A 23,870-nucleotide genomic window follows, 5' to 3' on the forward strand; every position below is an offset into this window, starting at 1 on the left:
GACCTTTTCCTACATGTGAACATACCCTTATTTAGAATTTTTAAGTTATTTTTTTGTTTTTGTTTGAGTCAATTTAGAATAGGTTTGCACTAGCGCTTGCTCAATGTTTAGGGATTCCGTGCCCCATTCCTCTTGAGAAATGCATTTTTCAGGTGGAACCCTGGCAGACACCATTATAGTCTATGGGGTCTGCATGTTTCTGCGGGTAACCACTTTGTAAGATGACTGGGTGTCAGTTTTTTGGTTTCCAAGCGGACCCAAGAATGGAAAACTAAAACGCTAGTGTGATCCTAGCCTTAGAGATGATGTACAAAACAAATCATCATATATGATAGCTTGAAATGTCTTGCAATGATCCAATTTTGCTTTTCAAAACAATATGGGAAATTTATATCCCACATTTCATTGGATTTGCTGCTTAGGAGGCTGAGGGCCTTTGGAGTACAGGGGGCACTTCTTAGGGCATTTTTAAACTCTGCAGTGGCATCAGCCATCCTCTTCGGAGTGGCCTGATTGGGGAGTAGCATATCAACTAGAGATAGGAATAGACTTGACATGCTGGTTAGAAGGGCCAGGTGGTGGGTGACAGAAGGATACTGTCCGTGGTGCGCTCCATGCTGGAGAATAACTCCCATCCTATGTATGAGACCGTGATAGCACTGGGCAGTACTATCAGTGATCGACTGGTTCACCCTAAGTGTGAGAATGAGCGCTATCGGAAGTATTTCTACCCCACTGTGGTCAGGCTGTACAACCAACACCGAACTAAGCAGAGATCATTCCATACAGAAAGATCTTTAAGTTGTGATATCCCTTTTACTACCCTTTTTTACTTTTACCTTTTATTTTCATCTTTACCTATTGTCTCTGCAATGCCTCTACTTTGGAGCTTTTGTATTTGTATTATCTATGCAGCTGTAACACACTGAATGGTGGGACTATTAAAGGATTGTCTTATCTTATTTTATCTTAAACACAATGATGTGTGTGTGTGTGTGTTTGGGGGGGGGGGGTTCATTGATCAGGGTCCATAAGTACTTTTACTATTAGCATCTGCCTTTATTCTTAGATAAGTCAGTAATCAAGAATGACGTAAGGAGGTGAGTACTAACCATGAGAACATCAGGAATAAGCAATTGCATGCTATAGACAGTGAACACTGTATATTTTGACAGTACAATTGACATAGCTTTTATTGAGATGCTACTCTTATCATTACTGGTGTCATATTGCAACATTACTTAACCTATTATTAACATGAATATAGCAGTATAGCAAATATATTTATATACTTTAATACAATGATAAAGATTAAACTAACAAAATGAGTATATTTTCCTTATGTAGACACAATTGTGATTAATGTGTAGCCAGTATTTTCTTAATAAAACCCAGTTATAATTTTAACACTGTGCTTCACACACATCACCTTCTATTCACCTAACCCAGAAGTCCTAATAAAACAAAATCCTTATCCCAGAGTCGAGTGCTCTCTAGAGAGGAGACAAAAGAAGACATTGAGTAGTATACAAATGTTAAGCCTCCTAGCATTATTCCCCTGCTGCTATTCCACCACCCCTTTCGTTTCTTTCTTCTGACATGATGAATGAAGCAAATGCAGAAGAATTTTTCCTCATCTGCCTGAAAAAAAGCATTACCTTCGATGCTGAAACTAAATTACTACCCTGACTCATGATCTGGAGATATGAGACAGATTTTCGCCTTATTATTGCAGTTGAATTATTCAGTGGTGCCCATTAGCAAAACGATAGCATGACAATTTTATATTTAGACTACCTTGCTGACTGCATAGCAACTTACATCTAAAACTCGTTTAAAGCGCTTCTGACAAGACGCATGTACAGTGACTGCAATTAGTGAGTAGGTGAATATGCTAATAGCTTATTTTGGCTAAAGTGGAAACATATTGCGAGCGCCCAACATCTCCATTTCCACACCCATGTCCTTTTATCTACGCAAAGCACTTTAATTACAAATGGAAAGAAGCGCTGATAGCTTTAATGTCATTACTGATAGAGCAGATTCTCGGCAGAACCCTGAGAGACTCATTCATTCTTATTAGTACATTTTATTGTAAAAATGCCATACATTTTCTTTCAGACTTTTCTCTCTGTAATTCATAAACTGTCAAACCAATCCTTTTCCACTTTGTTAAAAGCTGTTGCCTTCTCCAATTGTTATATTGCAGTGTTTCAAAATTGAATCTTGGTGATCTGATGTCATTTCAGCTTGACAGACTGAAGACTTTCTGCAACTTTTCTCAAGGATGTGCTATAACTTTCTTAATCTTTGTGAACAGATGGCCTTTTTTAAATGAAGAATGATTAATCTTCAATTTAAAGTGACAGTACATGTTTCTTTATTATACTGAGCAAATTTAAACCACCTGTAAAGTGCTGGAAGAGCGTTCCGACATTATAGTTTAATGTAATATATTTTTGCATATTGTAATTACATTTTTTATGATTTTGAGTATAGGGGACTATATGGCTCGATCATTGATTATATTTTGGGACAATATGAATCTTTCTTCTATGTATGTAACAAAGTTTAAATGGGTAGTTTGAGCTTTTTTTATGGCCTATCTTAAAGGGGCGTTGGGCGCTCAGCGCTATTTTACCTCATTGTGTAGGATTATATAGTTTCCCGGGACTAATTAATTATTAGAGATGAGTGAGTAGTGTTCGATCGAGTAGGTGTTCAATCGAATACTACGGTCTTCGAAATACTCGTTCCCGATCGAACACTACTAGGTGTTCGAGGTTTAAGGTTCGATGCAGAACCAGCGTTGATTGGCAGAATGCTATACATTCTACCAATCAACGCTGGTTCTTCTCTTACCTTTAGAAGTCTTCTCCGTACAGCATGCCCTCGCATGCACAGTCGGCTCTGCCTAGGCCCCGATGCCTAGGCAGAGTGAATTCCAGCCGGAAGACGCCGCAGGGGCGCTGCGCTGGGAGAAGACTTCAAGGGGAATCCAGCCCGACTGTCACTCGTGGACTTGGTAAGTATAATTTTATTGAATTTTGCACACCCCTGAAACGAGCATTTCCCCCCATAGTCTATAATGGAGTTCGAAATCCGTTCGAACAGCCGAACAGTGTGCGGCTGTTCGAATTGGATTTTGAACCTTGGACATTTTAGTGTTCACTCATCTCTATTAATTTTCTTTCTTGCACTGCATTTGGTTCATAACAGAATAGCCAGCTGTATACACAAAAAAAAAAAAAAAAAATCATCAAGGCTTCCGCTATGGAATCTATCTAGGTTCTAGTTGAACATATGCAGGGCCTTTCTCAGCTGGTCTAAGATTTAGCAGAAAGAGTTCAAAGTCAAGAACAAGCTTGTTCCCAGGTCACACTTCCTAGTCCTGCTCCTGTTGAACCTAAGATCAATCTGCCAGATAAATTTTCTGAGGACCGAGGTTGCTTTATTAATTTCGGTGAAGCATGCAAGTTGTATTTCTGCATTTCCCATTTGAATCAACATTGTATTTCCTATATTGTAGAGGTTCACAGAGGGGTGATTGACACTATCCACCCATAGAGATACTAAAACATCACTTTTATTAAATACCCTTAAAAACAAACAAAAAATGCAAAAACATTGTTCAACATCGTACTAAGCGTATACCCTCAATTGTGAGAAGAAGATCGATGGAGTGACATAACCTTGGTACCTGTCCCTATAAGACAGTTGTGCCCTCACTCCCTAAAATTTCCAATGTGACTCTCAATCCCAAATAACTGTCCAAACAGGACCCTGCATACAGGCTCAGTGGGTACTACCCTCTTCCCCTCTAAGGTTACTGGCCTACCGCCATGCCAACAGAGAGGAAGGAAGGCACTGACGGCCAGGTGTCCTATTTAGACTAAGGGAGGTAGGCTCACATAACTACTATTGGAGGCTGATCCTCTTTTCCAAAAAGATTCATCAGGGGTCTATTAAATTTTCTCCCTCACAGCTAGAAGCGGTATAAAAGCGGTATGGTAAACTGACCGCCGGCAGAACCACCGCTCCACATTCAGCTCGATCTTCTTCTCACAATTGAGAGAATATGCTTAGTATGGTTTTTAAGGGTATTTAATAAAAGTGATGTTTTAGTATTTCTATGGGTGGATAGTGTCACTCACCCCAAGTTGTATCTCTGCCTTATGTTACACTCTTCTGGTACTTCTCAGCAACTGGTAGCAATTGTCATATCCTTACTGCAAGGGATTCCACAGTCTTGGGCCTTTTTCTTACATCCCCATTTTATATGATGAGCTAGACCTACAGGCCGTGACTGAATCTAAACTCTCCTCATTACAGCAAGGAAGCTGAGTAGCTGAGGATTACTGCGCAGAATTTAAGAGTTGTTCAGTACAATCTCATTGGAACAATCCCTCACTATGTTCTCAGTTCCGCTAGGGTCTATCCGACTGTATTAAAGATACCCTGGTCAACTATCCACAACCATCTACTCTGGAGGAGAGCATGAAACTTGCCATCAGATTAGACTGGCGCCTACATGAGCGTAGGAGAGAGTGTGTTTCTTTTGACTTTCCTCCTTCTGTTCCTGCCACACGATTCTGAACCTATGCAACTTGGTTCCGCTATAGCTTCTTGGGATTGAAAGTAGTTTAGGAGACGTAAAGTTGTCTGTTTTTACTGTGGTGAACCAGGTCACATGTTAAGCAAATGCCACAAGTATCCAGCTCCAGAGAGTTCTCAGCACCAGGGGCTCCCCAGAAGGACCGTGTAGATGAACAAGTACCTCCCTCCATGTCTTTTCATAAAGTTGTTTTGCCTATAGAAATGACAGTGTCTAATAAGCTCTTCTGTGGTTATGCATTTGTACAATGTGGCTCAGTAGCTAACTTCCTAGATTTGGTATTCCTTTGATTCCGGTGGAAGGCCCCATTCCTGTGACTGCCATTGATTCCTCTACTCTGGTCCAAAGTTGTGTTAAGTTTATTACCCCTCCATTAGCTGTTAATGTGGGGATCATACACTCTGGGTCTCTCCCCTTTTTTAATTTTAAAGATTTACCTTTTGAGGTGGTCCTGGGGTTACTGTGGTTACAATTGTATAATATGGTTATGGAATGGAGGCTCAGGGATGTGGTTAAGTTTGTTGTGAATGTATGAAATCTTGTAAGTCTTTTACTGTTGCTATTATTTCTTCCCCCCACCTGACTACCTTAAAAACTATGAGGATGTATTTACTGAGCCGGGCGCAGATTTATTACCTCCTCATAGGTCTTATGATTGGGCCATTAATTTACTGCCTGATTCTAAACTCCCTAAGGGGCGGTTGTATAACTTGTCTGAACTTGAGAGACAAGCTATGTGAGACTATATTAAGGACTCTCTTCATAAAGGGCATATCCGTCCTTCTACTTCTCCTGCTGGGACAGGGTTCTTTTGTTTAAAAAGAAAGATAGCACGTTAAGGCCATACATTGATTATTGAGCTCTTAATAATTACGAGTACCTAGTAATGCATTTTGTTTGAACTAATGCTCCCACAGTATTTCAATGTTTTGTGAATGACATGTGGTTTCCTGGGACTAATTATCTGTCTTGCACTGCATTTGGTTCATAACAATTCCACATAGCTGTTGTCACCAAGACCACCAGCAATGGAAATGTGCCTGCCAGTGCCACCACCACCTGAGCTTACCTTACACCTACCACAGGCAGGTTTTTTTTAAAATTCTTTATTTATAACACTTTCTAAACATAAGTATAAAACAGTACGCAAACATGTGTATAGGCAACACTGCCACTGCAGGGAGGTCCATTAATAAGAGGAGAGCAGTTTCAGAGGAACGAGATCACACGGACAGGAGAATAATCATCAACAATGAGGGGGAAAAAAGGCAAGAGGGGGAGAAATGAGGAAAATTTAATAAACTTTCATACCTGCATCCTTGAGTGTGAAGTCTTTTATATACTACTATCATTTTAGTTTGATTCAAGAAGAGATGATTCCCCACTGAGAGAGACTGTGGACTCAGAGTGATCTGGTCAGGCCTGGCACTGTGCCTGTGATTCCTGGTGTGGAACATATAAGGGCACAAGAGTAACAATATGATCAGAGGATCTTTTAGTGCTGTCTCCTGGAAACATATGGAGCCAATTTGAGCTAGCAAGGAGCTAATACATTCCAGGGAACTGTGATTCTGTAGTAGAGTCATTAAGATTTCTTCGTCTTGTGAAAGAAGACACTAAAATCCTTTTTGTGTAAAGCATTTGGTTCTGTAAAAAGTTTTGCACTTGTTACATTCTTGATGTGAAATACTGTGCTGCTATCCTGCAACCAATATAAGTCATCATACGGAGGCAATTCTGTGTCTATGAGAGTGTTTATAAAGCTACTATACCTTAATGGTTTTAAAGGATTACAGGAAAGGAAGCTATCTTACTGAATATCATTACATAGAAAGTTATCTGAGCTATGAACAATTGGAAAGTAAAACAATCACAAAGAGTTAAATGACAAATTGATGCTTGCTACATTTATAGCCAGCTCCATTATGGGAAATTGTAGCTTGAAATGAAAGCCTCAGCAGTAGGCAATATCATGTCATTGTAAAGGAAAACTTTTGTCCAAAAAAATATACAACTATCACAAAGTATTTTCAACTATATATTTTACAGTATTTCTGGCATGACTTGATTATTTTTGGAATCCTGAGCACTGAGACTTCTATGATCTCTAGAACAAGTGGGTTACGGCTGTAGTAAATCACACCAGCCCCTTTAGATTTTTCCTCTGCACTGTGATGTTGAACATGACATGTGGAGGGATTGCAACTCAGCTTTCTTTAGGTAAATGGCGCGGAGTTGCAGTTCCATAAACATCACAAGGCTGGAAGTACCACTATGAAGAGAAAATTACCCCATGCACTTGAAAAGCTGGATCCCAATTGATCACTTATTCTGGTTGAAAATTATAGAACTCAATGCAAAAGTCCAGTATTAAACCAAACCCCTCAAGAATTCCAAATATTATTTTTAATATACTGTTTCTTACACAAAGCTCATATATTTTCAGGTTTTCTTGGTAATGTTCCTTGGTTGATAACTAGAGATGAGCGAGTAGTATTCGATCGAGTAGGTATTCGATCGAATACTATGGTATTCAAAATATTCGTACTCGATCGAATACTACTCGCTATTTGAATGGAAAAATTTGATGCAGAACCAGCGTTGATTGGCCGAATGCTATACAGTCGGCCAATCAACGCTGGTTCTTCTCCTACCTTTAGAAGTCTTCTCCGCGCAGCGTCCCTGCGGCTACAAGAAAATGGCCGCTTTGACTGTAAGCGGCCATTTTCTTGTAGTGCGGACATGCGCAGTCGGCTCTGCCCAGGCCCGGTGCCTGGCAGAGTGAATTCAGAGCCGGAAGACGCCGCGGGGATGCTGCACAGAGAAGACTTCTCAGAGAATCCAGCCCAACCCTCACTCGTGGACTTGGTAAGTTCTATTTGATCGAATGTTGCCTACCCCTGAAACGAACATTTTTCCCCCATAGAGTATAATAGGATTCGATATTCGATTCGAGTAGTCGAATATTGCGGGGCTACTCGAAACAAATATTGAATATCGAACATTTTACTGTTCGCTCATCTCTATTGATAACTTATTTTCTGCTAACATCATACAGTAAAAGTTAAACTCAACAATCCTATTACTTTAGACATATGTCTCATCCAAATTTTTTCTGTAGTCTAAGGCTTTTTTTAGCAACATTTATTGATTATGTAACTAATACACTGAAATGTAATGCAGCAGGTGTGGGCAGGAGTAATTTCACACAGAGTTTTTTGGTCAGGATTTTGAGGCCGTATTCGCCTCAAAATCCTGACCAAAAAGACGGCTCCCTTTTATCTCAATGGGAGCCACTCGGGAGCTTTTTACGGGAGCCGGCTTGTGTCGGCTCCGGGAAAAAAAAAGCGAGGTGCTCATTTTTCAGGCAGTTTCACCTTGCGATTCGGCCTGAAGACACACCCTCCTCCGGACTAGGCCCATTTATTGGGCCTAATCCGGAGCGGAGTGCGTGGCTGGATGCCAGTACAGTGCATTGGCTTTCAGTCGCGGCTACCCGACTTTTGGATTGGAACCTGAGGCGGCCTCCGCCTCAGGTTCCGATCCAAAAAAACATGTCTGAACTTATCTTAACATAAACAGGAATCAAACACAGTGTCTAAAAGTTAAGGGCAGGTTCACACCTGCTTTGCAGATTTCTGTCTTGTGCCCCAGAAACTGGACAGGAGACGGAAACCAGCAGTCAGTTTTCAAACCCAGTCAAATGAATGTGCCCACCCTTGAGTGTCTTCTGGTCTTCACGGCGAAACCTTTTTTTTTAACCAGACACAAAGTTGGACATGCAGGACTTTGTGTCCGGTTAAAAGAAACACGGTTTTGCCACGGAGACCAGAAGACGCTCACGGGCGGACACTGACTGCCGGGTTTCCATTTCCTGTCAGAGTTTCTCGGGCAGAAGACGGAAATCAACAAAGCAGAGACGGGGCGTAGGTGTGAACCTGCCCTAAGCCAGTTGCACACAACTGTTTGCTAACCGGCTGTTGTGAATGAATGACGCTGTGATGTTTGATATTTTGCAGCCCGAACTGTTGGCCATGCATGTGGTCATGTGTACGGGTCATAGAAATGAATGGGTCAGTGTGCTATCCGGGAAAAACCTGATGCTTCTTAGGCTTCTCCTAAGGGCATTGTCTAAGCCAAGAGCTATCCCCTACACATTCCAGAAAATTATGGCTGGTGGATAGGATCTTAGAGTATAATCATAATTCTTGGGTAGACAAACCTAACTATTTAGAGTCCAGCTGAACCCAAGATTTTTGAAAATTCCTAATAGATCTGTACAATCTGTACTAAAAACCTATATATATAAAAAAAAAAAAAACCTGAGCAAAAACCTGTTTGCGGCTCTGTACTTTGCTGCAAACTAAATTAAACAAAAGATAAGGTTACCATTGCTCGTGATTTTCTAAAAGCGTCTTTCGACAGTTTTTATTTCAAAGTGGCTAAAAACACATATACAGTATATTTAATGACTTGAGCTTTTGGCTCAGATGACAAGTTTAAACCTTTTTACAAATAGCAAATACTTTACAAGCTAAGTTCTCAATTATTATACTCACCCATTCCATCATGTTGTTCTTCCCCTCATTATTTTCTGCCATTAGTTTATAATAGCAACTAAAATGCCATAGATCACAACAGTTGAAATAATAGCGGCAAGACAATGTAGATAGCATACGAATTCAGGAATCTTTTCACACAAGTTCTGAACTCACAAGAAGTATGTTTTCCACATTAAATAGAAACATAAAATACACAATTTATGTTCTTCAATTATGGTGTAACCTTCATTATTTATAGGAAAATATGAGCAAATTATATTTGTAGTTTAATAACATTTACAGCATTACAAACAGTTTAAATAGTCTGCTGTTTTATGTAGTCAAAATATGAAATGTAGATGTCAAGTTATTTCAAAGAAAACTGCAAATCTAGATATATTTATATATGACGATATCTAGTAAATGTCCCTCGACCAATAATTTTTGACACACTCTATAGAATTTCAACTTATGATGATAAAAAATAAATATTGTGAGAAATAATTTTGCTACATAAATGAGCATCTAAAATATATGTCGGAACTACTGCCATAGCAGCAGCTATGGGACTTACAAACCTATGGGGTATGGGGGAACGCTACTGCCCCTTTTTATTTTTAAATAGGCTGTTACTTCCGCAGGTAGCAGCCTGTATTTACTTTCGATCCTGCTACAGTCCCCTCTCTTTCTCCTTCAGGGGGCACCGTGCATCCCATATTATATGGCTGTTGCTGAACAGTGTTAAGGACATCACTGATAGAGATGTAAAATGGGTTGCAAGGGGCCCTCTGGAAGGCTGAAGGGGAAGCAGAGGTAGCCATGGCAAGAGTAGGGTTTGGTAAGTAGGACACGGCAAGAGTATTTTTGGTTTTGTTTGGACTGAACATGTCTGAAATGAAACTGCAATTATTATATCTCTTCGGACCCCAGAATATAATGAGTGGGGGTCCAGGGAAGGTGATTAAACATAAAAAAGTGTTACACATCTCTCTGATGCCAGTCTTTGGGCCTCTTCAATGATGTCCCAGACCACTAAGGCTTGTAATTGAGCCTCAGCTGTCACTTAGTTCACACCAGTGTCACAATGCATGATGACATGGTGTAATCCAAGTGACCACTGAGGCCCAAATACAGGTTTCTGTTGTCTGTGACATAATTGATGAGTCCTTAAAACTGGTGCTGGAGCCCATGAGAGGGTTTTCATGTTTGATCACTTCCTCTGGACCTCCGATCATTACACTCTGGGCTCTGAAGAGACTCCAGAGTATAATAACAGTTTGTGGGTGGTGAACCTCCAAAATTTGTAATGAACACTGTAGGAACCACTATGAAACATTATACTGTGTGAAGGGGCCACTGAGGAACATTATACCTTGTGAAAGGATCACTGTGGTGGGACATTATATTGCATGGAGGCACAGGGCTGCCGATAGGCCAGTATTACCACTACTGGCGTCAGGGGCCTGGCCAAATTGAAAGATGGGGGGGCCTGGTTTTGGCCGGCCCCCTGGCGCCCGCAGCAGCAATTGTGCCCTGGGCCAGCATCACTGTAGTATAGTCGGGCAAGTGCCGGGGCCCACAGAGCCTCTTGGGGCCCCCCGGCACTTGCCTGTCCCGATTTCAGCTCATCGGCGTCCATCGGACCCGATGAGCTGAATACACAGGCGATTAAAGCAGGAGCTCAGCTCAGCTCCTGCTTTAATGCTGTGCTCGGCTTCGGCGTGTGTAAGCGCGATGTGATGACGTTACATCGCGCTTACACCTGTCAGTGGAGTGAGAGGAACGGCAGAGAGAGGAGTGGCGAGGGAGCGATGGAAGGAAGGGTGAGTGTTAATAAGTGTTTGTTTTGTGTAACATAACATAATGAAGGGGGCCCATGAAACTGGGGGGCAAATGAAGGGGAGGGGGGGGAACGGCATGACACTGTGGAAGATGAAGGGGGTGGGGAGAGAATGGCATGACACTGGGGCAGATGAAGGGGGGAGAATGACATTACACTGGGGCAGATGAGGGGGGGAGAATGGCATTACACTGGGGCAGATGAAGGGGGGAATGGCATGACACTGGGGCAGATGAAGGGGGTAGGGAGAGAATGGCATGGACACTGGGGCAGATGAAGGGGGAATGGCATGACACTGGGGTAGATGAAGGGGGGAATGACATGACACTGGGGCAGATGAAGGGGGGAATGACATGAAACTGGGGCAGAGATGGGGGAACATGAAACTGTAGGCAGTTGAAAGGGGGAGAACAGCATGAAACTGGGGACAGAGATGGAGAGGGGGACATGAAACTGGGGGCAGAGGAAGGGTGTATATGAAACTGGGGAGAGATGGAGGGGAGGCATATAATTTACAGGTGACTGTAGGAGGATTATACTGTGTGGGAGCACATGAAAATGAATGAGAATGGGTGGAGTCAACAGAAAAGCGGGCAGAGCTAAATTTGTTGCGGCGCGCAGAGCACGCCGCACATTTTCTCCCTCTTTCTACTCTTCAAAAGTTGGGAGGTAACATGTAATTGGTATGTCACAAAATAAAGTAGTGTCAAAATGGCGGGGGGGGGGGGAGTCACTTAGGGTGTATGGGGCCCCAAAATTCCTGGTGGCGGCCCTGTGGAGGCCACTATGGAATGTTATACTATTTGGAGAGGCCACTGTAGGACATTATAGTGTGTGGATGGGCTAGTATGAGACATCATGCTATATGGAGGCTGCTATGAGACATTATACTGTGTAGAGGGGCCACTGTGAGACATTACACTGTGTTGGGAATGTTAGGAGACATTACACTAAATGGGGGATGCTATGAAACAATATACTGTATGGAAGCAATATGGGACAATATACAGTGTAGTTGGGATACTGGGGGCATTATACTGTGTGAAGGGGGCCACTGTAGGAAACTATACTGTGTGTAGGGGCCACTATGAAACATTATAGTGTGTTTAAATGCTTTATTTTGTGGGATTTGGGAAAAGGATATAGCATTCAGTTTTTGCTAGTTACGCCTCTGGTCTCTTCTATGACATATAGCACAAAAACATGGTTCTTTTTTAAAACACTCTTGAGTTTGACTTAAAGAGCTGGAATTATGCTTCAAAAATGGTATATGAAAAGCCAGCCTTAAATATCCACCACTGCAAGGTATTCACTTTATAAGTTTATTACTATTCATAGACATATCTACTCTCTTTGTAGTTGCCACATCGGTTAGAGCTCTATAGAACCCATAGTAATATAAGACTTCCTTGAAACATTTGAAATAAACACTACTTTACTACAATTGATGAAACCATCTCTGCCATACAAAGTGCAAAAGGGGTATAGTAAATGTGTTTTTTAATAATTTTGGTGAATTTATCAACAAATGGGAAATCTACAATAACTGAATTTGAAGGAGTTTCCTGTGAATATAACCATATTTAAATGTGTATATAATGAAAAGTTAAACATTTTGCAAGTATAAGCAATTAAAAATTTTGCAATCATCTTAGTGGTGATAGAGTTGATTCGAATAGTATACGAAACTATAGTTTCGAATATCTTGCTCCCATAGGAATGAATGGGAGCGGGCAAACAGCAGGGGGTTAAGTGCCGGCAGCCGGCGCTGGCCGCTCCCATTCATTCCTATGGAGTGAGATATTCGAAACTATAGTTTCGAATACTATTCACTCATCTGTAGTGATAGTCAATTATCTAGATTGGTTGTCAATGGATTCAATCACGAATGTGGAAAATTTCTTGTCAGAAAACCAACCATGATTACTTTAGTCTGGTCGAGTTATCTTCTTATTACATATAGTGTTCCTGCATTCATCATCATATCCATTGGGAATTAATCAAGACAACAGTCTGTGACTGCTAAGATTATTAGAAGAAAATAATATAAGGGCTGATTAAATAGGTCTTTTTCAGCTATCAGTCTTCTATGGTTTTCAAAAAATATTACTTGTCACTATACTAAAAAATCCTGACATCTTGTAATCTCAAAATAAACTGACGCTTCTGTTCTGTAGAGATCACTTTTCAGCTGTCATCTTGCTATCATTATATGCAAGATTAAAATGAAAGGTAAAACTGATGAATGTGGAAATGTTTAAATTACAAATAACACATTAACTACATTGTGGCAGAAACTGTTAACTCAACTTTTTCAATAGATATCAATGGCTTTTGTTGTCTTCTTTGACAAAATATCATGGCATGTTGTGTTATCAGTGTAATCTTAAACTTTGCTACATCTGTGGATATTGATAACACATGATCACGCCATTCTCGGTACGTGATGATCGCAGCTTCCCTTCTCCTTCTACCACAATGGCTTCTACTCAGGTCACAGTGCATGTCTGGAATGCACGCAATTAACAGCGAGCTAGCTGTTCCATTATAATATACTGATAATATGATTAAAAAGCTATTGATACTTTTAGACAGTCAGAATTTTAGAATTTAACTTACTGTTTGTACAAAGGATTTGGAACTGAAATAATTCAATAAATGTTCAATGCGACATTAGGCCATATTACATCACAGCCACCATATCGAATATCGAACATTTTCCTGTTCGCTCATCTCTAGTAGAAACGCATCATGTTTTTTCCACAGCATTTTGTACAGAAAGTCTGCAGAGGAAAATTCTTCTGCCTCTATTATACCTATATATAATGAGATTTAAAAATTCAATTCACCCTTTTTCCCTAGAATACATATAAATGTAGAAAATTACTGTGAAAGACACAAACATTAGGTATCCCTGTGTAGAAAAATTTCCCGGATCATGAACGCCGAAGCAGGAAAAAAAAAAAACGATCAAAGCAATAGTCATTCCCAAAATGGCATAACTAAAAAGTACACCTGGCCTTACAAAAAAAAAGATACTATATGCATCCCTATACATGGAAATATAAAAAGCTACGGGTGTCAGAATATGGCAATTTTAAGAAAATATATTTTTTTAATTTTTTTTTTTAATTTTTATTAAGGGGTTACAACTATATAAATGTTGTACCGAAACATAGCATACAGGTGAAATTTCATTTTGGCTGCACAGTAATCACAGTAAAAACAAATCCCATAAGAAAGTCGCACAAATGCACTTTATCTCCAATTCCAACCCATTCAGAATTTTTTTCCTGATTCCTAGGACATTATCCAGAATAATAAATGGAAGCATCATGAATAACAATTTGTCCTGCAAACAGTAATCCCTCATATGGCTCTGAGAGCAGGAAAATAAAAAAAAAAGTTATGGGGTTTGGTAGACAGGGAGTCAAAACAAAAATTGTAAATCAACAAAATGCCACCAGCAGGAAGAGATTCAGGTTCCAAACACAGCAGCAGAAACACTGAGTTTTACATATCAGCAAAGTGAGTGAAATTCTGCCTATTCCCATCCAAACATTGAGAAAAAAGAATTTTGCCAAAAGACTCCAAAATTCCAGAACTAAAATTTAAATATATTTATCCCATACAGTCAACAGTGTAGTGGGAAAAACGGCAAATGGGGATTTTTTTTGAACACTATGCCTCCTAAAAAATGTAATAAAAAATGATCAAAACATCAGACCCTCCTCCAAATGGTATCAATAAAAACTTACTCAACATAAAATGATGCCATACCCAGCTCCATACTTGTAAATATGGAAAAGTTACTGGTGTCAGAACATGGTGATGGACCCTTGGTGACCCTTCGTGGAAGCACTGAAGCACCAGAAAAAGGTGAGTATCATTTTTTTTTTTTTTAAATTCCTCCTCTCTCTTCTCCTACTTAAAATATTACATTTTTGTCTGGATAACTCCTTTAAAGACAAATGCAAAATGAGTTGCAGCCATTATATTATTATTAGCAGCAGAGAAACTTATAGGACATCACGTATGAAGGCTTATATAGTAATAGAACAGACTGCTCAGCCAGACCCTGCACATATTTTAGTTTTTCATGAAAACTTTAACCTAAGCAACCAGTGCTTGGCAAATCTTGAGAATGAGTTGTGTACATGAGAATTACCAATATAGGATTTTAGTCTTAGAAAATTACTTTGTGTTCAAAGGTGGACATTTACTTGGGCAATTCGAAGCGTACGGTAAGTTATAAAGAAGCTTTATCAAAGCTCAATGATACAGTAATGATGGCATCTACATCTTTTACCAGATGAATTCAAATAGATTCCCAAGGTGTCTTAATAAGGAGGAGATGATATTGGCATAAGTGTCTGATCAAGAAGCTGTTTATAAATCATAGAACTGTTCTATAAGGGCATGCTGTTATCAAAATGTTGTTAACATGTCTATGAGAAGAGGCACAGCTGCCTTTCAAAATTTAGTTATTCAAAACCCATTGATGTTATTAGACTATATCACATAGATCTTCAATCTCAACATTTCACAGCATGTGGAGTACATTATTTATTCTTATGTTTAAAATGTTCCCCTTTACTCAGCGTGCAACATGAATTTATGGTACATACAGTATTTAAAAATGAGGAGGTTTACAATTGTCTTTAATCTCTCTAGGAAGTATAAAAGAATCTTATTTTCGAAATAAAACCTTGAAATTTTGTAAAAATTTTAAAATAACCGTGTCCACAATTACGAACAATTTGGCCGATTTATTTCAGAGGTGGCGTCACTCCTGTCCATGGGCCATGTCTGGTATAGCAGCTCCGGTAATTGTGTATTTTGGTACAATACTGTTTAGAGTTTGTAAGCTGGACTGTCATGTTTGAATTTACCCACAAAAATGCTTATGTATCGGAACACAATGCACACATAGACACGTTTAATTAGGATCAAATTCTAATTAATCCCATAGGATTTAGAAATAAAGTTTCAGCAGCTGTCTTAAATGTTACATGCTAATTAACTTTAATACACTTCAGAAATAATTGTCTGCGTTCTTATGTCATAACACTTTTTCTAATTGTACATTGGAGATCTTTGACTGCAAAAATGTATTTGATTCATTGGCTTTAAAAATTCATTCAGATTGTGATCTTCTCTTTGAATGTCTTCAACAAAAGTAAGAATTTCCATTATAGTAACTTAAAAGCAGAAGTAATGCTGGCCATATACATTACAGCAGTGGTTACCAAACTTTTTCAAGGAGAGATCCACTTTTGGATGATATTTTTGCCAGTAATTTTGGGGGTCCTATATCAGCAAAATTTGTGTGCATCCCTCCTGCATGATGTATCTTACAGTTTCCCATCCTGTGGCCCCCAAACAGTATATATAATATTCCCCAGTGCTCCCCACTCAGTATAACATGCTCCACAGTGACCCACACAGTGTCTCCACACAGTAAAGTACTCTTGAGCAGCCCCCCCACAGCATAATGCTACAGAATGGCGTCAGGCAGTATATTGCTCCACATTGGCCCAACACAGTATAATTCTACACAGTGGCTCCCACACAGCATAATATTCCACAGTGGTCCCACACAGTATAAAACTCCACAGTGGCCCCCACACAGTATAATGCTGCACAGTGGCCCATACACAGTATAATCCTCCACAGAGGCCCTCAAAAAGTATAATAATCCACAGGGGTCCATACACAGTATATGATTCTCTCCCCTTCACAGTATATGACCCCTGTTTGGCCCAAAAGAGTATATTTTTTGGCCCACAATATATGACCTATTTTATTTGTTCCCCCAAGGGCTATAACTCAAAATAAACAGGTTACAGACACAAAACATGCCTACAGTATATCTAATATCATCCATAATTTCATAATGAAAGATTGTGATTTACATTATAACAGTAGGTACTCTTTAAATTATATTTAGCACAATAACTATTACGGCAAGACTAACCCATAGCCTTCCTCCATTAAATATTGTGTAGGAAACAGCATTGGCATTAGTCGCATGCAAGAAGCCACGAAGTGCAGAGTTGTCTGATTTTGAGGGGGTAATTGTTGGGTACCACAGAAATAGTCGATCCTTAAGGGACATAGCAGAACTGAATTACCCAAAACTGACAGTGGCCTATGTGATTACGAAGTGGAAGGTGAACAGTGATTGTCGGAATGTGCTCCGAGTCAGCAGACCCCCAAAACTTGGAGATACTAGAGACCGAAGGGTGCTGGCCAGAGAATTTCAGAAGAACTGCACACAACTGATGGCTCACATACACCAGGAGTTTCAATAGGCATCCGAAAGTATTGTGTTGATCAATACCATCCATAAGTAAGCACATCTGTTGTTTTTCTATTCTACCACAGGTGTCCAAATACTTATTGGTGGACAGTGTATGAATGAATGGAAAATGAATAGAGGTTCTCTAAGAAGGTAAAGATACACCACTTATCAACCCTTACAGAAGACTAATTGTAATGTAATAGAATTTGTTGCACTTTTATTACAGTCTGATTAAAGCAGCCTGTAATAGGAGTCATATAGTGACAACTTTGGGAATCAGCTGTCATACTAATGGATGGCTGATCTAGGAACTCAATCCTGGGGCAGGTGATCCACCCTAAAATGGCAGTACTAAGAAATTGGGTCCTTGGTCATGTTTGATCAAGGTGTGAGAAGGATTAATAACTGCAGTTAGTCTCTGGTCTGTATAATATATTGGAGACCCCATGTCTACGGTGGCCGCTCATATTCTGAGTGGACACTTTAGTTAAATGCTCAAAATCTGTGGTATAAGTACAGTGGATGTCAGGAAAAGGTTAAAATTGTTTTCCTATTCCCTGTTTTACAAACCTTGCTGTTTCCAAAAGTCAGGTCCGACTTACAGTCCAAATATATGGCGTACATCTTAATTCCTTCAAATATAATTTAATGGCTTAGAAAAATATCAGGAGAAATAAAACTCATACCAATATCAGTTCAGTTTTTCTATGTTCTAGCAAAAATACAAGCTAATCACATACACTAAAATGCATCACAGGTTTTCACTGTATAAATGTGCTTAAATTGCATAAAAAGCAAAGTGAGTTAAATAAATAGATTTCACCCTCCAGCAAAAGGTAATACACTTATGTATGAATAGAGTGTCTAATAATAATCATTGCTCTGGTAGTGAACCAAAGAAAAGGAAAAGCAGCAATATCACATTTTCTGTAAAATTGTGCAGTATGCAGAGATATCAGTAGTACATAAGATCATTACTATACAATGACATGATATTATCGATATTGCAAAGTACCAAATATGTCAGGTGATCAGATTTCGTTCAGTGCAACTTGAAGATGAGTGAATCAATTTGATCTAAATTCCACCAACTTTGGCTTCCAACAAATCTGAAACTCTTTCAGATGAGATGTTCAAAATAGCAGTTGACATTTTACACATGACACAAGCAAGAGAAGAAATTGCAGCACGTCAATTGTATCTAGAGAAAAATTGGCGGCTTCCTCTATAGGTATAATTGAAGCAGAAAGGTTCCCTCTTCCGATTTTCGGTGAAAAGCGCTGTGGGAAAAATCACATCAGCAACGGTCTGCTACGTGAGGCCTTAGCCTTAATTTGTTATTGAATTCCTACTGAAATGATATACTGGTCGTGGAGGACATAGAGTGTTTGGGAGTACAGATGAGCGAACAGTAAAATGTTCGAGATTCGATATTCGTTTCGAGTAGCCCCTCAATATTCGACTACTCGAATCGAATATCGAATCCTATTATACTCTATGGGGGGGAAAATGCTCATTTCAGGGGTAGGCAACGTTCGATCAAATTATACTTACCAAGTCCACGAGTGAGGGTCGGGTTGGATCCTCCGAGAAGTCTTCTCCGTGAAGCGTCCCCACGGCATCTTCCGGCTCTGAATTTACTCCGCCAGGCATCGGGCCTGGCTAGAGCCGACTGCGCATGCCCGCACCACAAGCGGCAAAGTAAATTCAGAGCCGGAAGACGCCACGGGGAAGCTGCATGGAGAAGACTTCTAAAGGTAGGAGAAGAACCAGCGTTGATTGGCCGACTGTATAGCATTCGGCCAATCAATGCTGGTTCTGCATCGAACTTTTCCATTCGAATAGCGAGTGGTACTCGATCGTGTACGAATATATCGTGATATAGCTTTTATAGCTTTGTAGGATATGAAAACTGAGAATCTCAGATTTTTTGCAATACCAAACCAATTTCCTAGGTGGCATAAGCCCAAAGTTATAGACATTTGAAATGACCATCCCCTTTGGTAAATGCTTCAGCTCTACATGCTGCAATGAGTAGAGGTGTACGGGACAGAGTATCCTTGGCAATGCTTAATTAATAAAGTATATTACAAAAATAGCAAATAGCAAAAGAATACAATAAAATAAAATGTGAGTTCCATTTTAATGGTATCCAAGATACACAGCAAATGCCCTGAAATGCCCCTCACCCAGACATTTGCCTAAGTCACCTCTGCAGCCAATAATTGGCCGAGTGGGCATCTCAGTACATTTCCTGTGTGTGTTATATAGACTTCAATAAGTATAGTCTGATGGGGACCCAGGTGGCATTTGACCTGGAGTGGCAGGGTATCAGTAGTAAGTGAGTAAAACTGAGAAAACCAGTTAGTACAAATTTTTCAAAACTGTGCAGAAATATACAAGTAAAAATGTATGCCAAGAACTTCTTTAGACCTGTTCAGATTGTGCAGTCCTCCAATTCCTGCCAGCCCCTTCCCACCCCAACTTTGTCTCAAAGGTTTTGAGTCTCAATGTAGATACACCTTGCCATCTTTATCTCTGGTCATACAGATATATCTCCTGTTCGGCCACAGGAAAATTGCTGACGGACACGCACAGTTGGCGCTTTGGAACGAAGAGAAGAGAGCATGCAAGAAAGCGGAGGAGGAGAAGAAGACAGAGGCCATCACTGGAGGCTATTCCGACGTGTATTTAGTTTAAAAAGGGATTCTAGTCATGCAATCCCTTTACTAATGCAATTTGTGAGACTCTTATTTCTGTATTGTAAATTTTTAAAATGTCATGGCAGTTACCATTGCTGTGGTGCTGGGTCTTTCAGGTTACTCCCACTGTGGCATTTTGCTTATATGTGAATTTCTTGAGCAAAATGTTTAGTGTGGGACTTTTTGAACCAAGAATTGAACATTTATACTCGGAAGCCAATTTGCTTGGTGTATTGGACAAAATAACAGGTTTCAGCTGCGCTAGCATTCTTTTTTAGGGGATGTCTCATCTTGACAACCAGTAGCTTTTGAAAACATAAATAAAGGTTTTCTGTAGTTAGATGCCACAACCATGAACTCAGAAAACAGATCCTTTAACACAATAAAAAGCTCAGCATAGCTTAATTGTATATACCATGTTTACTCCTGCGGAGGAAATGAGCATAAACTTTACAACGGGGAGGTCACTTTCTGCTGATGAAGGTGATGAACCTCACGATGTGCCGCTGTGCAGAAAAGTTCAGGAAACTGTACGGTCTTCTTATTAAGATGTGTACGCAGTATCTGAAGATATGTACATATTGGCAATACACTTATTTTAAATCAAATTATTCTAGGGAAGCATGACACCTGCTTTGCTTATAGAGTTCTTAACAATTTTAATGCTAGACTGGAAGCAGTTTCTCAAAAAACTCTCCGTCTCCTGTAGTGAATTTCGGATTTAATCGATGTGTTGATAAAGTTCCAGAGATGTCCGGCTTTAGTTTTAGCTCCCACTGACAAGCCATTTGTTGAAGAAATGCACACCATGTCAGTTGTTCTTACTGAAAAAAGAAGACTCTCATGCTGTTAAAGAACATCCAGGCTGAAAGCAACGTGCTTTACCTTCCTGAGTTATCACTTCCTGATAATTACTGCTCACATGCCTGATGTATTCAGTGTATGCTGTGAGTACTAACACCAGGATGGAACATTTTTCAAAGCAAAGAACATGATGTCCTCTTAACATTATTGATCAGTCTGTTTGGTAAGGGCTTTTTTTAGTGTAGGTTAAAACTTAACAAAACCAAAGATGAGCAAATGTATTCATTTGTTACAGAATGAGAAGCTGTTTTTGTGTCTCACAATACATCAGATTTTGTAAGGTGACTTATTTATTGAAATATTTTATCTATTCTGTATGGAGCAGGTTGAGTTTTACACAATAGTATCAATTGTGGTTGGTTAACACCTACGATGCTGCTATCAATAATGATGTAACATCTAAGCTGTTAGACTGTATTGGGGTCCATGTTCTTCCACAAAAAAACAAGCCCTCAAATTGCTCCGTCTAGCTAACAATGTCAGAATATAACAATACAAACCATTTTTTTTAAAGATATTTCTTAAAGATAGTAAAACATAAAACAAATAATCCTACCGTATAAATTTCATAGTGACCCTCGGCATGTAGTTTGTATCACATAATGAACAGCAATGGCAGAATTTATGTTCCACTGCACAAATATATTCATATATATATATATATATATATATATATATATATATATATATATATATATATATATTGTGCAATATATTGTATAATGCTTAGAATGCTACCATTAAAATACAACTAATTATAGAAAAACAAGCTTTATTGACAGAAAAATAACAGTCAATATGCTGATGCTTATTTTCACCAAGGATAGGCATGCTAGTCAGTCTCCTACACATGGCTTTGACTTGACAGTCACGTGAATGTGATTAGTTTCAATAGCAAACACAACCAAATCTCACGTATGGCATTATTTCTAGATAAAAGCTGCTGTGATTTTCTATTCTCATACAGCCTTTTAATACCACTATAATGCCATGACGATCTAACTAGGGCTTTCTAAATAGCTACAGAAAAACCTTCTGAGCTGTTTTAATTTACTAAGAACAGTTAGGCCTGTATTGGATTTTATAGTCCGCAATTCATACAAAAAATTGTCCTCATTGCATCAGTATGTCATCTGCAATCAAAGATCCTATGTGATTCCCTACATTGGTCTGTGCCACAAATGCCACCAAAATAGGACACACTTAATAATTTGTGGTCCTTGAGTACTTCACTGACATATCCCCGTAAAAATTGTGGTCACGTGTGGGCCATAGAAATCAATGGAACCATACTTGTATCCACAATTGCGGATAAAAACTACATGTAGACTTATACATGACGCCTAAAATTATGCTTATATTCATATGTGCATAAATAGTACTAAAGAACCAAGGCTGTTTAGCAAGGATTAGGATTTTTCGTACACTATTTATACCTATAGAGACATAAATATGAGATCCTTCTGGTTCATCCTGGTTTGATCCTAATAGCATCCCCCTTTGGATATTATATGTACCACTGACCAATCCTTTATGATGCATCTTGCTCCAGTTATATCAGAGGTGTAGGTAGTCTTGCATGATATCATCTTTCTCCCCTCGCAAATTCTTCCCCTTGCAGGGTCTTGTTTGATATCATAAGCTGATCTAATTTGTTATACAGTCCATACCAAAGTGATCACTTTGTAGATATGTCCCATTTTGCTTGCTTACCTGCAGTGGTAGGCTGATTGTGGTATAGGGGGAGTGATAGGAAAGTAGCTCCTCCCCCTATCACAGTGTGATAGGTTGACTATCACATATACGCTTTATCCCTGGGTTTACATTGAGGAACATGAGAGATATGGGCGTTGGCATCTGTGGCCCCTCTCGTTGGTTGACCATGTGACTAGGGGCATATTCTCCTCCTTAAAAGACCGGGATCTTCTGCCCTCACTTGCGACTGCTCAAATGCCTCTGATGAATTGCTAGGCTGTTAGGTAATTAGGTGATTATAGAGTAGCTAGCTCTGCCTCTGCACTCTGTCTTATTGTGCTGGTACTGGTAGCTAGACTAGCTTTAGGTGTTAGTGCTTCTGTTCCACTCTGTTTTACCTGTCTTGGCAGCTAGACTAGCTTTTTCTCTAGCTGATGGATCTGGTGGATGGGGGAATTGTAAAAGAAAAGTCCAGCCAGTGATCTGTCAATTACCTTTAGGTGATCTATAGGAATCTAAAGATGCACGTAGGTATAGGTGGCACTACTCATACAGAGATATATATCTGCACGGGAGACAAAAAAACGCTAAATGTGGTGGTGCTCTAAGTCCAAAGTAAAGAAGCATGTGAAAAAATGAATAGAAGGAATTACTTGGCACTCACCGAAAATAGCGTAAAAAGTTGAAACTTTATTGAAGAATGTCCATACAAAGTTTTAAAAGCGGGAGGAGGCACGCTCAGCAACCGGGCGACAGCTGTTTCGTATACAAAATATACTTTTTCAAGCTCGTTCTTGAAAAAGTATATTTTGTATACGAAACAGCTGTCGCCCGGTTGCTGAGCGTGCCTCCTCCCGCTTTTAAAACTTTGTATGGACATTCTTCAATAAAGTTTGATCTATAGGAATCTGTTGTTATGGCATCCAGAGTAGGGAGATGTTGCTGATAACAATGATATTGGGCTAACATTTTTACCTTGTGGACTCATTTTTCCCTATTAAGTATTTAGTCCACTGTTGCCTCCCTTTGGAATAGGAAGTTTTTTTATGCTTGGTACAGTAAATCGGGCTGTAATACTTACCTTATTGAGGATATTCCAATAGGGGTTGCCCACTGTTTTTTCTCCCTATAGGTGGACCATTAGGAGGGAATTCCTACATGTAACCTCCATATTTTAAGGGAGTTTTTTCGACAGTAATAAAGTTGTTTTTTTTATAGCCCCTTTAGTGACTTACCGCTCACATATATTTATCTATTTTTGACTTGGGTTCTACAATTTTTGTTATTAGAATTCTATCCAAGTTCCAAT

This window comes from Leptodactylus fuscus, chromosome 4 (genome assembly GCF_031893055.1).
Source record: "Leptodactylus fuscus isolate aLepFus1 chromosome 4, aLepFus1.hap2, whole genome shotgun sequence".
NCBI classification, from domain to species: Eukaryota; Metazoa; Chordata; class Amphibia; order Anura; family Leptodactylidae; genus Leptodactylus; species Leptodactylus fuscus.